General features: G+C 35.0%; 1 protein-coding gene across 2 annotated transcripts in view; it reads right to left on the bottom strand.

Annotated features, from left to right (window-relative positions):
* The window catches only part of LOC148951478 (lethal(2) giant larvae protein homolog 1-like), a 333083-nt gene that overhangs the window by 249746 nt on the left and 72396 nt on the right, over window positions 1-10941 (bottom strand). The gene's annotated exons all lie outside the window — the stretch shown is intronic.

Raw genomic sequence — 10941 nt, 5'->3', positions numbered from 1 at the left:
GTTAGGTTGTTAGGGTTAGCCTACGTACGCGCGCGTACGTAGGCTAGCCTAGCCTAACCTAACTTAACCTAACCTAATCTAACCTAACCTAATCATACACCTAACTTTTCACATGTCTCTCACCTAACCTAAGCTAACCTAAGTGAAGCGTACATAGGCTAACCTAACCTAGTCTAATCTAACCTAACTTAATCTAGTCTAACCTAACCATACTCCCCGGAAAGGGTTAGGTTAACTTATCATGAGTACTCATGATAAGCACATGTGTGTACATGTGTATACATGTGTGTGCATTTTCCAATTTCAACCAAAGCCAGTCAATAGTGAAATAGTCCAACTCTTTCATTTCAATTAAAGAAATTCAAAATGAAGTTTGAAAAATAAAGAAAATGTAACTGTGACAATGTAAACAAAAACCAAACACTACTGAAATATTCCAACTCTTGCATTCCAACGAAATGAATTCAAAATGAAGTTTAAAAAATCACGAAAAAGTAAATGCGACAAGGTAAACGTTAACCAAACACTACTGAAATATTCCAACTCTTGCATTTAAACGATAGAAATTCAAAATGAATTTGAAAAATCAAGAAAATGTAACTGTGACAAGGTAAACCATAACCAAACACTACTGAAATATTCCAACTCTTGCATTTCAATGAAAGAAATTCAAAATGAACTTTGAAAAATCAAGAAAATATAACTGTGACAAGGTAAACAATAACCAAACACTACTGAAATAGTCCATCTCTTGCTTTTTAACTAAATAAATTCAAATGATCTTTGAAAAATAAAGAAAATGGAACTCTGACAAGGTAAAACAAAAGCAAAAACTAATGAAATAATACAAATATTTCTTTAAAACTAACTAAATTAAAAATGATCTTTGAAAAAAAATGAAAAGGTAACTGTGACAAGGTAAACAAAGAACACCCACTAGTGAAATAGTACAAATATTTCATTTCATAGAAAGAAATTCAAAATGATCATTGAAAAATAAAAAAAATGTAACTGTGGCAATGTATAACAATACCATACAATTGTAAAATAATCCAATTCTTGCATTTAAACGAAATAAATTAAAAATGAAAATTTAAAAATAGAGATAATGTAACTGTGACAATGTAAAAAAAACCCAGAAACTTATTAAATAATAAAAATATTTCATTGAAACGTAATAAATTCATATTTAAAATTTAAAAAAAAAATAAATTGAAACTGTGTCAAGGTAAAAACTAAACATAAGATTCTTAAATATTACAAATCTTTAATTTAAACGAAATAAATTAGAAATAAATTTTAAAAAATAAAGAAACTATAACTTTTCCATGTTAAACCAAAATTAAACACTCCTGAAATAGTCCAACTCTTGAATTTCAAGGAATTAAATTTTAAATGAAAATTTAAAAATCAAGAAAATGTATCTCTGACAAGGTAAACCACAACAATACACTACTGAAATATTCCACCTCTTGCATTTCAATTAAAGAAATTCAAAATTAAATTTTAAAAATTAATAAAATGTAACTTTGAAAATTTAAAAAACAAACAGACAATCCTTATATATGCAATCTATTAAATGCAAAATAAATAAATTCAAATTGAACTTTTAAATATCAAGAAAATGTATCTGTGACAAGTTAAACCACAAACAACGTCTACTGAAATATTCCAACTCTTGCTTTTCAACTAAATAAATTCAAAATGAACTTAGAAAAATCAAGAAAATGTAACTGTGACAAGGTAAACCACGACTAAACACTACTGAAATATTCCAACTCTATCATTTCAACGAAAGAAATTCAAAATTAACTTTGGAAAATAATTAAAATGTAACAGTTACAATTTATACCATAAAAATAAACTACTTAAAAATTAAATCAATTTAATTTAAAATATCTATAAACATTTTTAAATTATGCTTTTAAATTATATGTAAAATTGCATTTTTATACCTTTTACACAATCTTCTTAAATATTCAATATATTTCATTTAAATTACCTAAATAAAAAATGAACTTTGAAAAATAAATATAATTAAAATTTGGCAGGTTCAACCACTACCAAAAACTACTTAAATAATCCAACTCTTGCATTTCAATGAAAGAAATTCACGATAAAATTTGTAGAATCATTAAAATGTAACTGTGACAAGGTAAACCACAAACAAACACTGCTGAAATATTCCAACTCTTGCAATTCAAAGAGAGAAATTCAAAATGAACATTTAATAATCAAGAAAATGTAACTGTTACAAGTTAAACCATAAACAAACACTACTGAAATATTCCAACTATTGCATTTAAATTAAATAAATTAAAAATTAAAATTTATAAAATCAGGAAATTGTAACTGTGACAATTAAAACCACAACCAAACACTACTGAAATATTCCATCTCTTCAATTTCAATTAATTAAAAACAAAATTAACATCTAAAAATCAAAAAAATTTAAAAGTTACAATGTATACAACAATCAAACACTACTTAAATATTCAAAATCTTGAATTTCAACTATGTAAAATCAAAATTAACTTATAAGAATCAATAAAATGTAGTTATGACACTGTATACAAAACTCATAAACTACTGAATTATACAAACACTTTAATATCAAATAATTAAATTAAAAATGAAAATTTAAAATTCAAGAAAATACAACTGTGACAAGTTAAACCACAAGAATACACTAGTTAAATATTCAAAATCTTGAATTTAAGATAAAGAAATTATAATTAACTTTTTTAAATAAATAAAATTGAAATATTAAAAGTTAAGACAAATGCAAAAAATCCTGAAATATTCCAAATCTTTCTTTTCAATGAATGAACTTCTAAATGATATTTTAAAAATCAAGAAAAAGGAACTGTTACTCTGTAAACTCAAATCAATCACTACTTAAATATTCTAGATCTTGCATTTCAACGAAATAAAATAAAAATGAACTGTTAAAAATCAAGAAAATGTAACTATGACAATGTAATAAACTCACAAACACTCCTGAAATATTAAAAATCTTGCTTATCAAATAAATGAATTCAAAAAAAAAAACTTTGAAGAATAATTAAAATGTATATGTGACAATGACAACCACAACCAAACACTCATGAAAAATTCAAACTATTGCATTTCAACGAAAGAAATTAAAAATTAACATTGAAAAATCAAGAAAATGTAACTTATACAAGGTAAACCACAAACAAACACTACTGAAATATTCCAACTCTTGCATTTCAACGAAATAAATTCAAAATGAACTTTGAAAAATCAAGATAATGTAACTTTGACAATTTAAACTACAACCATACACTACTGAAATATTCCAACTCTTGCATTTCAATGAAATAAATTCAAAATAATCTTTTACAAATCAGGAAAATGTATCTTTGAAAAGTTAAACCACGACCAAACAATATTGAAATAGTCAAACTCTTGATTTTAAACGAAAGAAATTCAAAATTAACTTTGAAAAATTAAGTTAATGTAACTGTGACAAGATAAACCACAGCAAAACACTAGTAAAATATTCCAACTCTGGCATTTCAACTAAATAAATTCAAAATGAACTTTTAAAAATTTAGTTACTTTAAATGTGACATTGTACAAAACAATAACACACTAGTTAAATATTCAAGCTCTATAATTTAATAGAAAGAAAATAAAAATCAACTTAGAAAATAAAAGAAAATGTTAATGTGACAAGTTAAACTACGATCACACACAAGTGAAAAATTCCAACTCTTGCATTTCAAAGAAAGAAATTCAAAATGAACTTTGAAAAATCAAGAAAATGTAACTGTGACAAGGTAAACCATCAACAAACACTCCTGAAATAGTCCAAGTCGAGATCAAAAACGAAAGATAGTCTATATGAGCTGTTAAATAACTATAACATCTTTACTTTACAGTTAATCACCCCTGAGAAAGACGCTTACATATTCAAAAAAATTCTCTTAAATGCCATCAATTCGAAATGAGCTTTGTAATTTAAAGAGCAAGCATCATTTGAAAGTACATAACCACCAACAAAAAAATGAAATATTCAAGCTATTGCATTTCAAAGAAAGATATTCAAAATGAGCAGTTAAAAATCATTAAAATGTAACTGTGACAAGGTAAACCTCAACCAAACACTACTTAAATATTCCAACTCTTGCATTTCAAAGAAAGAAATTCTAAATGAACTTTGAAATATCATGTTAATGTAACTGTGACAAGGTAAACCTCAACAAAACACTAGTGAAATATTCCAACTCTTGCATTTCAACGAAAGAAATTCAAAATGTACTATCAAAAATTAAGGGAATGTAACTGTGACAGGGTAAACTACAACCAAACACTACTGAAATATTCCAACTCTTGCATTTCAATGAAAGAAATTCAAAATGAACTTTGAAAAAATCAGACCTTTGGAGGGGGGAGGGGCCGGGGGGGGGGGGTCGTTCTGTGTCTCAATGCACAAAAAAAGTAAAAAAAATGGGGAGGGAATGGGATGGGGGGAGGGGAGGAGGAGAAGGAGGGAGGAGGTGGGAGGAGGTGGGAGGAGGAGGAGGAGGGGGAGGAGGGAGGAGGAGGTTGGAGGAGGGAGGAGGAGGAGGAGGACAGACCACGGAAAATAACCCCACGGAAAATATCCCTGAGAAAAGACATGGAAAAATAACTCCTCCCCACCATCGAAAGATATCTCATACTTTTTAATCTGAGAATTACTGATCACTGACCAGTTAAAATGCCGGCCTTTTTTGTCTATTTATCACACCCCCAGAAAAACAGAACACGGACAAAAAACCCCTCGTAAAAAATCCCTGAGAAAAACGACCTGGGCAAATCTCCCCTCCCCCCCCCCCCGAAAGAGATCGCATCCTTTTGAATCTGAGACTTATGGCTCACTGAACCGTTCAAAGGCCGGCCTAGTTTTTATATTTATCACACCCCCCAGGAAAAAAAACAGACCACGGAAAATAACCCCCACGGAAAATATCCCTGAGAAAAAAGACATGGGAAAAGATCCCCTCCCCCCACCACCGAAAGATATCGCATCCTTTTGAATCTGAGAATTATTGCTCACTGAACCATTCAAAGGCCGGCCTAGTTTGTATATTTATCACACCACCCAGAAACACAGACCCCGGAAAATAACCCCACGGAAAATATCCCTGAGAAAAGACATGGAAAAATATCCCCTCCCCCCACACCGAAAGATATGGTAAAAATGCTATTCAATTTACGCATAATAAAGCAATGTATCTTTTTCTTAAAGAGAAACCTTTGGTTAAGCTGCTATCCAAATTCTTGTATATTTATCAAAGTCGGATGTACTTTATAGGGGTGTTAGCAATTATCAGATAATTATATCGTTGCATGAAATCTGTAAGTCAAAGCCATAGCGGACATTATTTTAAGTGAATGACAGATAGTTGACAGCTTCTTTTAGATAAGATACGGAATTTATCGAAAACAGTCTTGTTTTCGTAAACAGAGGGGGAAGGAATGATGTTTTTTACGTACAGAAATAAGAGAGTATTTTACGGCTTTTATCAAGTATGAACATCATATATGGACGTTTGTATGGGGGGGGGTTTACCCGAATAGGGTAGAGGGTGACCACGGAAAACAATTTTGAAAATAAAACATAACTTACATGGTAAATTGTAGTTTCCAAGACTTCAACTTCATAAATAGTATCCAGTATAGTTGTTTTAAATGTGTTCAGGAACTTTCTAATGATTTAATCATATTGCATGCCCGTTATATACGAAATCTCAAGAGTGAATTGTTTTGTAACGGGGAAATCATATGTAAGCATGTCTCTGATTGGCTGAGAAGGAGGATGTATCCGACTCGATGATTGGCTGAGAAGGAAACACGTGATCTAGCTGTTTCCTATTCCAGGGCACCATGACATTCACCCCTAGCATGCACTTGTCCAAAACATCAATAATAAATAAATCCCTCAGGCCTAAAGATTAAAGAAGCCTTAATGTTTCTTAATTCCCTCTTCGTGAATCAATAATTCCCCCTAGCGATTATGTAAATCAAGTTCTCAGGACAGGCTAACCAAACAACAATGAAGCCATGTTTGTTTCATAATTTCCCCTTCGTGAATCAATAATTTCCCCTAGCGATTATGTAAATCAATTTCACAGGCCAGGCTAGCCAAACAACAATGAATCCATGTTTGTTTCTTAATGTCCCCCTCGTGAATCAATAATTTCCCCTAGCGATTATGTAAATCAAGTTCTCAGGGCAGGCTAGCCGAGAAAAACATCAAATAAATCGACCTTGGAAAAAGAGGTCATTGAGCGATTACGTAATCTGTCTCCCTAGGGACTCTATGACCATATTGTTTCATAATTCCCCATGCTCGTGAATCAATAATTCCCCCATCGATTATGTAAATCGACCCTCATGTCATTCGCACGTGGCCAAACAACAACAGATCGATTGACCTTGACACACCCACATTAGACTCGATCGATAATCCTTGAATAAATTATGTCCCCCATCGATTATGTAAATCGTCCCTCATGTCATTCGCACGAGGCCAAACAACAACAGATCGATTGACCTTGACACACCCACATTAGACTCGATCGATAATCCTTGTCTCTATTATGTCCCCCATCGATTATGTAAATCACCCCTCATGTCATTCGCACGTGGCCAAACAACAACAGATCGATTGACCTTGACACACACACACATTAGACTCGATCGATAATCCTTGAATAAATTATGTCCCGTCAGCATTAAACTAAATTGTAGATGGCAGCAGGGGTGCGTGACACGATCAATAGGGGCATCTCTACTCTTGCATAGTAAATTAGGATTAATGGGGGCTCGAGGTAAATGTTATAAGAGAGTGCAAGATTGTCAGTTCAGATTAGTTCAATTTCAGACTTGGATAAGAGAAGAGCGATTTTCAACATGAAGAGGAAGTGCAACATTACGTCGTTTTTTGCGCCCAAGCGGACCAGGGATGTTTCTGACAGTGGCGTTAGCGGGATGTCCGAGGAGCATTTATCTACACCTGTGGATCTGAAGGGCACTGGAGCCATCTTTGAAGCTTCTGAATCACACACAATGGAAACAACCACGACGCAACATGCACCTGCACCGACACAGTCCCTGTCGTTGTTTGCAAATGACATGGGTCGTTTCGTCAACAAATCATCCAGTTTCGATGCAAATGCTAAACTTCGTTTGCTGAAGAGCCCTTAGACTCCAGATATCTCCTACATTTTCCAGTATCCGAAAAAAGGAATCTGAAGTTTCAGTTAACTTGCCTCGCTCGTTTCAGTTGGTTGTCCTACTCTCCGTCTGAGGACGCTGCTTTTTGCAGATTTGGCGTTCTGTTCTCGTCACAGACAGCTGGCAAAAGCTGCCACCAGCGCTTGGGGAATCTAGTCATCAAACCATTTAGGAACTGGAAGGATGCAATAGAGTGCTTTACAGCTCACCAACAAGCAGAGTTTCATAGAAACTGCATCTCATCGGCTGAAAACTTCATTTCTGTCTCGGAGAAAAGAAAGGACAATATCGTGCACCAGCTAGACACGGCAAGGAAAGTGTAGGTTCAAGAAAATCGCCATAAGTTGCGACCAATTGTTGAGACGGTGATATTTTGATGGCGGCAACAACTTGCCCTTCGTGGTACCAACGATTCCGGCCCCATTTCGGTCTCGGATCCAGAACCTTCCCACAATGATGGCAACTTCTGAGCACTACTGCGGCTGAGGACGAGACATGGTGACGACGTTCTGAAGAACCATCTTCTTTCTTCGGCCGGAAATGCCACATATCTTTCTCCCATCATCCAGAATGGTATTGTCGCCGCATCCGGGGAGCTTCTTCAGCAGTCTATTGTGAAAAGAGTAAACTCAAGTCAATGCTTTTCGGTGCTTGCTGATGATACGGTGGACGTTTCGAATGCCAAGCAGCTGTCTGTTTGCGTCTGCTACACTTTCAAAGGGAACCTGCATGAGGACTTGGCTTCATCAATCCTGCGATTTCTCGAAAGCCTTGGTCTTAATCTGAACAAGATGGCTGGTCAGGGATATGACGGTGCAGCAGTGATGAGTGGGTATGTTAGGGGTGTCCAGGCTGTTATACGTGAAAAGTATCCGAAGGCGCTTTATGTCCATTGTAGTACGCACAGTCTCAACTTGGTCATCTCTTCTGTATGCTCTATTCTGGAGTTTAAGCATCTTTTCGGTGACTTGTCACAAGCCTGCAGTTTTTACCGTACTTCCCCACTCAGGACACAGAATTTAAAAGAGAAGATCAACGAAATACTACCAGATTCAAGGAAACATACTTTAACCAGACTGCGAAACAAGATGGGTGGAACACCACGATTCAGTCGTGCGTTTTCTTGAGCTGTACCGACCAATCCTGCGATCCCTGGAAGCTCTTGAAGAGAACGGAAATGCAGAAACTTCTGTAAAACCGGCGCAGTTGCTGGACACGATGAACCAGTCGTAATTTGTTGTGTGTTTCCATGTGGTCAAAGAGCTTTTTGGCCTTACGCTTCAACTGTGCAAGACTATTCAGTCAGTTGACTGTGATTTGGCAGCTGCGAGCAGGCACGTAGAAGCTGTCCTTTCAACAACAAACGAAATGCGCCGAAATGCTGCCACTGCTTTCACGTCTATTTTTGACGAAGCTCGGCATTTTGCCAGCGACTTAGGACTAGAGATGACTCTTCCAAGGACGAGAGGTGGCTGGAGTAGGCATGCAGACGATCCAGACCTTCTCAACCACCATAGATTCTCGCCCTTTATTCTTTTCCTGGACCACTTCACTCCCGAGCTGAAACAACGATTTGTGCTTCACCAGAAACTGCTGTCAAATCTCAGCGTCCTTTCTCCTGCAAAAATTTTTTCTGTCGATCTGAAGGCAATAAACCTGGAGTCATTGGTTGAATTGTGAGGCGATATTCTTCCCGAGCCAGACTGTCTGAAGCAAGAAATTGAGCTATGGCAAATCAAGTGGGAGAATGTTCCGGTATCAGAGAGGCCTACTCGTGCTGTGTCTTCGCTTCAGGCATGCCACGCCACCCTTTTTCCAAGTGTTTTTCTTCTTCTGGCTGTTCTTGTGACGTTACCTGTTAGCACTGCTACTCTGCAAAGAAGATTCTCAACGTTCAGAAGGCTGAAAACCTGGCTGAGAAATTCAGCAGGAGAAAAACGATTGAGTGGCTTAGCCCTTCTTGCAGTCCATAGGGACGTTGAAATTTGCCCTGACAAGGTCATCGACATTTATGCAGGGAAGAAAAATCGTCGCCTGGATTTTGTTTTATAGATATTCGCCCTTACTTCTAGCTAAAAAAAAAAAAATATATATATTTAGACTACTTCTACTATTTGGCTTCTTTTTGCGTTAACTGCTTTTGCTGTCTCCAAAAAAACAAAAAATTAGCTTGTAGTATTTAACTGTATGTAAATACTAGTCTGTTTTTGCACTACTACTACTAAAAAAAAAAAAAAAAAAAAAAAAAAAAAAAAAAAAAAAAAAAAAAAAAGCCCCTTAAAGATACGCCTAGTGGTATGCCTAGTGTATGCCTAGTGGACGCGTCCTCGTTCACAAGGGGTGGACTAACGGTCTGGAGCTAACGTAATGTTGCTCGAGGATGTTACACAAAGTCCACGAGAAAAATCGGGTAACCCCCCCCCCCCGAACAAAAATGAGTTGTTTTTTCAGAATTCTATGCTAAAAGTTATCGATATCAGGGTCACTGAAAGACTACTGGGAAACTTATCAATTAATCTTTGTTTTGTTTAGGCTAGTCCTAGAATTTTCTCCTCGTCCTGTTTTTGGTTTCGGTTTTGTGTTTTCAGTAAAGCACTAGTTTTTAGGGTTCTATAGATATATGAAAATGTCAGGATTGATGATTGATTCTATCAGCGGCAGTATCACTAATACGCCGCCGTTTTTTGTTTTTTTCTCTCTTTTTTGCTTATCGATATTGACCTCCGGGCTTCAACCGTCATCCCGGCTAATCTGTTTCTTAAAGATATTAAATAAAAAAACAAGTTTTTTAAACTGAAAGTAAGGAGCGACATTAAAACTTAAAACGAACAGAAATTATTCCGTATATGAAAGGGAATGTCCCCTCCTCAACACCTTGCTCTTTACGCTAAAGTTTTTTATTGTTTTAAAAAATAAAGTGGTGAGACAGAGTCAAACTTTAGCGTAAAGAGCGAGGCGTTGAGGAGAGGATATTCCCTTTCATATACGGAATAATTTCTGTTCGTTTTAATGTCGCTCCTTACTTTCAGTTTAAAAAACTTGTTTTTTTTATTTAATTTTTGAACGTTTTTGAATAAATGCAGGTTTTGATCTTGGCTCACCGTACATGAATAATTAAAACAAAATTTTCATATTAATTTACTTTTATTTAGTTAAATGGCTTTCTCGAAACTTGTTTAATTTTATTTACGAACGTTTTTATTAGTAATAAATATACGTAACTTCATCATTCCTTGTTTTCTTCTCTATCTGTTCTTTTTCCTGACTGTTACAGCAATGACCAAATACAGCCTACATTTGTTGAAAGTAATATGTGTCGTCAGCTCCAACCACCGATGCTACTGGTGATGTCAGTGACGTATAATTAAAGAGTAGGGACCGCTTTAGATTCATTGGAAATTATTTGAAAAGGATAATTGGTTCATTTTTTTTTCAGGGATTTCTGGTGTTGCAAGTCTTCTTGGTGTTGCAAGTCTTCTCAGTGTAGTCTTTTCAGCATATTTTAAAATGTATTGAAGGTTCTAATGTGTTTTTGTAGAAGTTTAATGAAATTAGATTTTTAGTTAACAGACAACATTAATTGACCCCATAACCAATTTATCGACAAATAGGAAGATGAAAAGTTATCTCATTGTCACCGCCTGGACATAATTCTTTTGATCGGGAGAGGTAGATTCATAAAACGAAGAA

The sequence above is a fragment of the Artemia sp. Qi Xiang Cuo genome, chromosome 6, assembly GCF_049724085.1.
Source record: "Artemia sp. Qi Xiang Cuo chromosome 6, ASM4972408v1, whole genome shotgun sequence".
In the NCBI taxonomy this organism is placed as follows: Eukaryota; Metazoa; Arthropoda; class Branchiopoda; order Anostraca; family Artemiidae; genus Artemia; species Artemia sp. Qi Xiang Cuo.
This window is presented reverse-complemented; position numbering and strand designations above follow the sequence as displayed.